The 8,000-nt window shown below is 36.5% G+C and overlaps 1 protein-coding gene across 4 annotated transcripts in view; it reads left to right on the plus strand.

Annotated features, from left to right (window-relative positions):
- Positions 1–1,631: 1,631 nt before the first annotated feature.
- The window catches only part of LOC109540798 (diphthine--ammonia ligase), a 20,547-nt gene continuing 14,178 nt past the window's right edge, over positions 1,632–8,000 (plus strand). For 2 of the 4 annotated variants that reach the window (XM_019909277.2, XM_019909280.2), the window contains exon 1: positions 1,632–1,782. The gene's annotated coding sequence lies outside the window, so the exon portion shown is untranslated. The other 2 variants (XM_048669279.1, XM_019909276.2) reach the window with 2 other exon arrangements.

The following is an 8,000-nucleotide window of genomic DNA, read 5'->3' on the forward strand; positions in this document are numbered from 1 at the left end:
ATATCTGCACGTAGATCATGATGTTCTGTTAGAATCGCTGAAAACTGTTTTCCAAAATTCGCAGCGGGTAGTGTACAGCATCGATTTCTGTGGAACCCAGTAGCTGTCAAAACTTTCACATTTTTACGAATAACTCGGAAATCGTAAATTTTTCAGGTAAAACGGTTGAAACAAACATAAATTAAAATTGAACGGCCAATCTGAAAATAACAAAAAAAAGGGGGGGTTTCATTTAAAAAACCAGAGTTGGTAACTACCACACGTTTATGATGCACCCTGTATATTGGAAAGTAATTTTAGAATGTGGACCTTTTAAACGTGAAAAACTTTCGTTGGACGAATTTTCTTGTAAACTTTATATTTACTGAGATATCGCACTTTGACGCACTAATGAGCAACCCTGTATATCGGATATATATCCGCTTAACTGACCATCCGTTAGTCAGTTATGGCGTCGAGTACAGTGACTGTATACATCACAGTGGCGACAATCGTTAGTCCGATTTTCTATTGCTTAAAGACTCCACGGGACTAGAATCGCCAGTTTGAGGCGAAAATTATTTTCTTTACCATGCAGTTATGCGTGTTTAACTTGAATTATGTAGTCCTTACTGACCCTGGCTGACTTTATATCATATTTGCCTGTAGATTAAATGAGTTATGATAATCTTGACATTAGGAGTCGACTTTTGGACAATGTTATATTTCTATTCGCATAATGAATTAATCACACTGAATAGTTGGTCTAGTGTGCGAGCAATAAAATATTAATTGATAATCCACTCTATAGAGTAGATTACTACAATTATAATTGTTATTATATAACAAGGAATACAACATAATATATAAACATTATAAAGAAGTTATCTGTCTGCACAAGCCGTTATAAAAAATAATCCTTTCATTTAATTTATATACACTAACATCTTCATTATTAATTATTAAGCATTTATGGACTGACAAAACAATATTTTTCGAATTTTCGATTGATCCCCTTGATCCGCGCGGGCCTTTAAATAGCCACTTCATCCTCTTGAAGGATAACTTGACGTTGTATCAGAGGTTGAAATTTCCACTGACTAAATGTGCTCAAAAGCAGCTTCAAACATCTACCGTTTACAAATTATCGCGCGAGCAAAGAATCTACGTAATTATCTCGTGAAACGCTCACTTGAATATTATTCGAAGCGGACAATTTTTTAATTTCTAGATTTAAATAACATTATTTCAAAAATAATTAAACTTAAATCTGTTTTCTTGATGATTTATGGCTCAACATTGAGTTCAGAAGTGCTGTATTCGCGCATTAATTGAGAAAAAACCGCTAGTCATTCGGCTTATTAATGTTTTGCTGCTATTTTGCGTCTTTTGTTTGTAAAAAAAACATGTTATTGATAGAGCCAAAGAGTAACTGAGGCTTGGTTAGCATTTATAAACAAGTCTTTATAAATCTCTGCTAATTACAATCAGCAGAGGCAAGAGAGAGTCTCAGTTGCTGTCTCTCTCTTCCTTTTTTGCTTATGTGTTCCACACACGCGGTGTAACATTCGCTTACATATTGTTTGGCAATGCCGCTTCATTCCAATACTGCCTTTAATTTGTTCCGACCAACGCAATGACCTTGACATTTTTTAGCAGTTTGACAGAAGGTGGCAAATACCGTCAACATTGTTGATTTTTTCCGCAACTTTCAACATGATTTTTGAACCCAGTTTAAATTAAGTCGCAATTTTAAATCCGGTAATTAGTTAACGGTTTAATTAGATAATACGAGCAGCTTAGGTAATGTATATTTAATTTATCTAGCGATAGCATAAAAGTCAGAGATAAATGGTATTTGCCATTGACGTTCAGTAGAATGTTAGAATTTTAGAATACCGGTCGAATTTTTTGTGATCCAAGTAATCCAAATATCTATTATTACTGTAACTTATTTACACACGTATATAGCCTGTTGTTTTAGCAGTTGTAAATGTTTATTGGCAGGAAACGTGTTGTGGACTTTAGACATTTTGGCATTGATTCCAAACAATTCTAAACTATGCCGCTTTTGAAATCACATTTTCGCGAAAGCTAGTGTGAGCCTTTGCCTATTTTTCCACTTTTATTGTGTGTTTGTTTTAAACCAGTTCATAAAGAACAACAAGAGAGGGTGAGTTAACAGAATTACTAAAAGGCCCATGTTTGTCCAAACAATATATTTTATATCCAATTTTTACTACTATCATGTCCGATCAGAAATGTTCATAATTTCTAATCTCACGTGATTATAACATTTTTAACATTGCAAGGGCATGCAAACAATATTTACTGGAATAATATTTGCCTGGATAATATTTATCGTCCTCAGTATTTAAACTCATATACCCATTTGTGTCATTAATTCGAATCATTACAAAGTAGAGAGTCAAATTGGTGTTAATGTAATAATTTTATAAACTTTGAGGGTATCTCCTCTCAATAAATGCTGCAAAAAACTAAATAGCAGAATAGCCACAGACGTCTCTTTTCCGTAAATACAGAGGATTAAAGTTTTAACTTTATATGTATTTTAATTGAGTCTTTAATTAATTTAATACAAAAGTGTTGGTATTAAGGCTTTAATATACCCCCAAAGAAAAAAAGGCCCAGTATACCGCGACCAATCCAGTGATCACCAAAACGATGATTGAGTTATTCTTGAACGCGCCTCGAGAAATGAGCGGCGGCTCCGTCATATTGGAACATGTTTGACGTACGTCTGGTATCTTCTAATAAAGGTTCCAAATTAGTTTCCAAAAAGTTTAATTAACTTTGTCCGTCTAAACTGCATTGTTACCATTCAATCAAACTCCACTTAATTCAAGTAACAACTTTTGTTTAACACAAGCGAATAGCCCCAGCACACGACATAATGGTACGGTTGACGTATTGTGCCTTGACGTTTTGTGGCGACCAATCAGCAATAAGATTTTCTCACAGAATATCCCCCCTTAATGGTTCCTTGATAAGATGATTTTGCTATGAGAATCGTAATATTTCTCACTTTTGCAACGATGCCAGTGTTTCCAGTTTCTTAAACTGCGTTTCAATAAACGCAGTTTGTGAAGCGTACCGAAGCGCTGGTGAAAACGGTCCGTCGTTAAACGCGTTTAATTTCGGCGTTGAACATAAACTTAGTTTCGTCAAACTGCGTTTCGCTTGTTTCTGGTGAAAATGGGCCTAAGGATTAGATATACTCGGTATTTCTTTCCACAAAAAAATTACCACTAATATGTAAAACTGCTGAATAATAAATTAATGTTCTGATGGAAATCTGATTTTGGTTTCATTTAAAATTTTATTTTACATCTAGCCTAGGTAGCATTACTTAAAAGCATTAAAAAAATCGTTATTGGCAATCCAATAAAACATTTAGTATTTTCAGTTTCTTCTACTCTCTACTACCAGACTTAGTTAATTGTCCTTATATGCAGACAAAATAACTACTTAAAACTACCGCCACGAAGCGGCAAGTGATGAAACGTCAACGGTACCATTATGCCATGTGCTACGGCGATCCGCTTGTTATTTTAACTATGAACCGTAATCTCTTAGGCCCATTTTTACCAGAAACAAGCGAAACGCAGTTTGACGAAACTAAGTTTATGTTCAACGCCGAAATTAAACGCGTTTAACGACGGACCGTTTTCACCAGAGCTTCGGTACGTTTCAGAAACTGTGTTTATTGAAACGCAGTTTAAGAAACTGGAAACACTGGCATCTTTGCAAAAGTGAGAAATATTACGACTCTCATCGCAAAATCATCTTATCAAGGAACCATTTGGGTCCATGACGTCAATAACCCGTTATCAAGCCCAAAATTTCTGCTCGAACCAACCGTAAAATTTTAAAGTTTGCTTTGTTTATGCCCGGTTTGTGCATTCGTGTACGGCTTATGGCGTTGGTATACACGTTCTTATTAGATTTTCTATTTGAAAAGTTACTTAAACAAATAGAAAATGAAGTCCTGCGGACGCCCTTTCAGATCCTTATAAAATTAATTGAATAAACAAGGCAAGCGGAGGAGTCAGGAATGATTTTGCTGGGTAAACAGCTTGGCTGGAATCTCACAAAACCCAGAAGGCTAGAAGACCAGCTCTATCGCGGAACTCACCCTATGTACAATTGGATGTAATGTAGTTGTGCTGAAACCCTTAAAATCTCCAGCAGAAATTTGCATGCATTCTGTGACATAAAATCGCAAAGCACCAAGAAGTTGGCTTATTGGCGACACAATTACAGACAGGACAGACAAAGTATGTAAGTAACAATAAAATATTCGTAGACTTCTTCGAAAATTAAGTTATAAACTGACCTACGTGCCATTTCTATTTTATTATTTTTCCCTCGACCGACAACAACAACAATTCTTTAGACAGTGAGGTTACATCAAGTCTTTAAACGGCGTTTAAAGCTATAAACGCCCAAAATTGGCCAGTTCGTTTCTTTAAACGCGTTTAAACACAAACTAAGTTTAACTGAGCGCGTCAAACTGAGTTTCAGACGTTAAACTGGTTTAAGATCGCTTGGTGAAAAGCGGCCTTAATCTACTGTTGAGCCGATTCCCGGTACACATGTTGAGGGAAACCACTACTGGTAACAGGTTACAACCTTCCAGTTTCACCTTGGTAATAGGTTTAAAAAGGAACATGTTACTTTTTAAATTCTTTATTAAAAATGAAGAATCATGATGATAGTAGAAATAATGATGATATATAATGATTTTCTTTACTAAAAACATAATTCTTCACATTGGTAAACTTAAAATAAAATATTTAAAAATAAAAAACAAAACATGGATCAGAAGTAACTACTTAAAGAACAAAAAACTGATAATAAACTAGGGTGATTAAATAAAATATACGGTTTATATGCGAAAATGTTTAAAAATATCATTTTCATTTAAAAATTAATTAACATTTAAGAATAAAATTGTTTGCAGATGCTTTTTAGTGATTCTAGTTATTCGTGCGATTACGATAGCACCCGCTTTAGAAAATAATCGCTCGCATTTCGTTTCACAATAACATTAAATAATCCACAATAAAAACAAACAGAAATGCGTGTTTGGCAAACCTGGACGAAGTATTACTCCAGTTAATTTTGGTACCACCAAAAAATAATTTAAAAAAATATGTCGACCTTACAACGTTTATTCAAATAACTTTCATTTTATCTGACTAAAAATGGCCAGCTTGCTAAATTGTATTGTAAATGAATTTATGTCTTAGACTCTCAGTTTGATCATAGCTCATATGCAAGTGCACATTCTGCTTAGTTTGCTGGTAATGGGCATATAGCTCCTTGGGCATAAAGTTTCTTGAAAGAAATTCCTTTTTTTAAGATTTATTACAAAATGTCAGAAAACTAACTACGTATAGACTAAAAATGCTGAATTATATCATCGCAGCAACTAAACAAATGTTCGCTGGTTCCTGGAGAACTGAACAGTAATTCTTGTAAACGAAAAGTCATACACAGTCATCGCGCAATCATCACAAATAAATCGCAATTACACACAACATATTTTCCGTTGATAAATGGTTACTGAAACTGCTGCAACTGGACAGAGCACTCGACGATACCGCATCGGTTCTGTGTTGATGCGCACCACTTTTTCAGGTTTATGAGACGGTTCCAAAAACAACGGTTTAAATCGGCAAGCGGCTGCAGCTGGATAGATCGCTCGACGGTGTCGCATCGGTTCTGTACTGGTGCGAAGTGCGCACCGTGTTTCGGTTTAAGAGACGGTTCCAAAACATAGCGATTAAATCGTCTAGCTGCAACTACGCTTTCAGTTTACACGTTTGGAACACTGTTATTTTCGCGGTTACGTTAAATACCGACCATCCCTACTGCTTGTGCACCCGCAAGCTGGTGGAATACGAATTCTCATTAGCCCACCCATGATTATTTATCTACTTAAAAGTTTCTTTTCTGGTAAATACAGCTTGGTCTGTGAAGAGGACTGATTTTGAGAAATTCGGGTTTTCTGCTTGGCAGCAGCACCATTAGCAAAATTTCTTCGATTGGGGTAATCGTTTGGGTTTAGAGCTTGTACCATTTGGGTGTGGTATGGGTAAACTGATTCTTCATGCACAATTTCTCATACACTGACGAGAAATGAATTCATACTCGAACCTACTGTCTAGTACTTGGTATGTGGAGATTTTCTTCAAATTGATTTAAAACTTCCTCTTCAAAAGATGGAGTTCTCTGTGCTCCGTTGTCCACTTTCTGAATTCGTAGCGAACCTGCTTTTCGAAGAGGCCGATTAAGGCAGCGGTCCCACAGCAACCACTGTCATCAACTATCACCCACTACCACCGACTAAAATTATGGAACCTGCAACGAAGGGTCTCACAGCAATTATTCACCGGCTTCCACTTTTTATGAAAGTGCCCTAACCAAGCCGATATTATTTCTAAATCGCATGCGCGCATTCACCGCCTTCTACCAAACTACCACATTTTTTCAAAACGGTGGTTAGCAGTGGATGGTAGTGGATGACGAGTGAAGCTTTCTGTGAGACCGTTCAATGGGAATCGCATATGTTGGAAATCTGCTTGATGGCCACCGGTGGTTCCGTGGGACCGCCGCCTAACTCTCTCGAACATTGCGTGCAACGGAGTACGTCTAAGCCGACAAGCGGCTCTATCGTTGCGATTTGTTTCACCATAGATCAGTAGCATGTCAGCAAACTCATTATACGAATAGTCTTCCAGTTTAATCAGACATAAATGTCAAAGCATCCACTTTTAACTTTAAACTGTTAAAATAATTTGAACAATTATTGCTGCCAGCAAATCTTGTCTGTTGTATTCAATTAAATAAAGGCGAATTTAAAATATAAATTTAAACGTTTATAACATGTTTACATTAACACCCTGTATAGGTTTGACATATTTTTCGAAAACTTGTAGAATTTCTTAATAGTTGAAAATCGAATTTCAACTTTGTTGGTATTATTTTGAAATGGTCCTATGTTTGATTGGTAGCCTATTGGAATACTTGGAATGTTGTTGTAAAATTTCAGTTGTTTTTTCATCATGGTTGGTTCTTATCAGAAAGTAGTTATCTTGCCTAATGACGACAACCTTGTTCCTGGGGCTGAGTTCTTCCCAACTGTTTGCAAGTTGGACTCTGGTGATAGTGGGTATTGCGCTCGCTGTAAATGTGAGCGAAAATGTCGGAAATCGTTTTGATGTTCTGTTGTTGCGTGTTGTTCAGTTTTTGTCGGTTTTAACATGCTGATTTAGAGCTATTCATTTGGCATCAGGTGTTGCGTTGTGGGAGTTGGCTAAGTCGGCCTCAGTTTTTTACCCCGCTTTTTCGACTGTGGTTTACTGAACTCACCATTCTGGGAGGCATAATTCGATTCGGATTCTTGCGAACTCCCAGGTTTCATCCTTCCTTTTGAAGGAGACCTGTATATTATCGTTAAAGCCATAAATGTGTGTAGATTCTTAGAATTCTTTGGTAATACTTTGAAACGACCTTGCTTTAAATATATTAATATCACATCTTATCACTGCGAAGGTCGGTTAAGAAATCTTCGTCACCTACAATTTTTCGATGAAAAGTAAAAGGTGCAAAGGTTCAATAATGTTTTTATTATTTCTAATTTTTTTTTGTTTGTCCGGCGGCTGGAGGAATAAAAATCTTCGCGAAGACACTTAGTGTTCCGAACCCTGGGTAGTGTTGGATTCTTACCAACTAAAATAAACCCTTTTTTGTACTACGAGTTTTCGGTAGTTATCCTTTAAAACTCGTAGCCTTCTCTAAGAATTTGTCAGCTTCGGCATCCGTATGCCATAGCATCGCATTCTCTCCATGCTAGCTGATTGCTAACCTTATTAATTAAGCGCCTTTTTTTTCCTGTGAGGTTTGGGAAATGCTCTTTTATGCACTCCCAGAGCTGGTGGTCTGTCGCTCTGGGTTGTGTGGGACTCCAGCTAAGCTGTTTACCCACTAAAACC

Source organism: Dendroctonus ponderosae, unplaced genomic scaffold, assembly GCF_020466585.1.
Source record: "Dendroctonus ponderosae isolate FM_Combo_2020 unplaced genomic scaffold, Dpon_F_20191213v2 Dpon_F_20191213_1, whole genome shotgun sequence".
Lineage (NCBI taxonomy): Eukaryota > Metazoa > Arthropoda > Insecta > Coleoptera > Curculionidae > Dendroctonus > Dendroctonus ponderosae.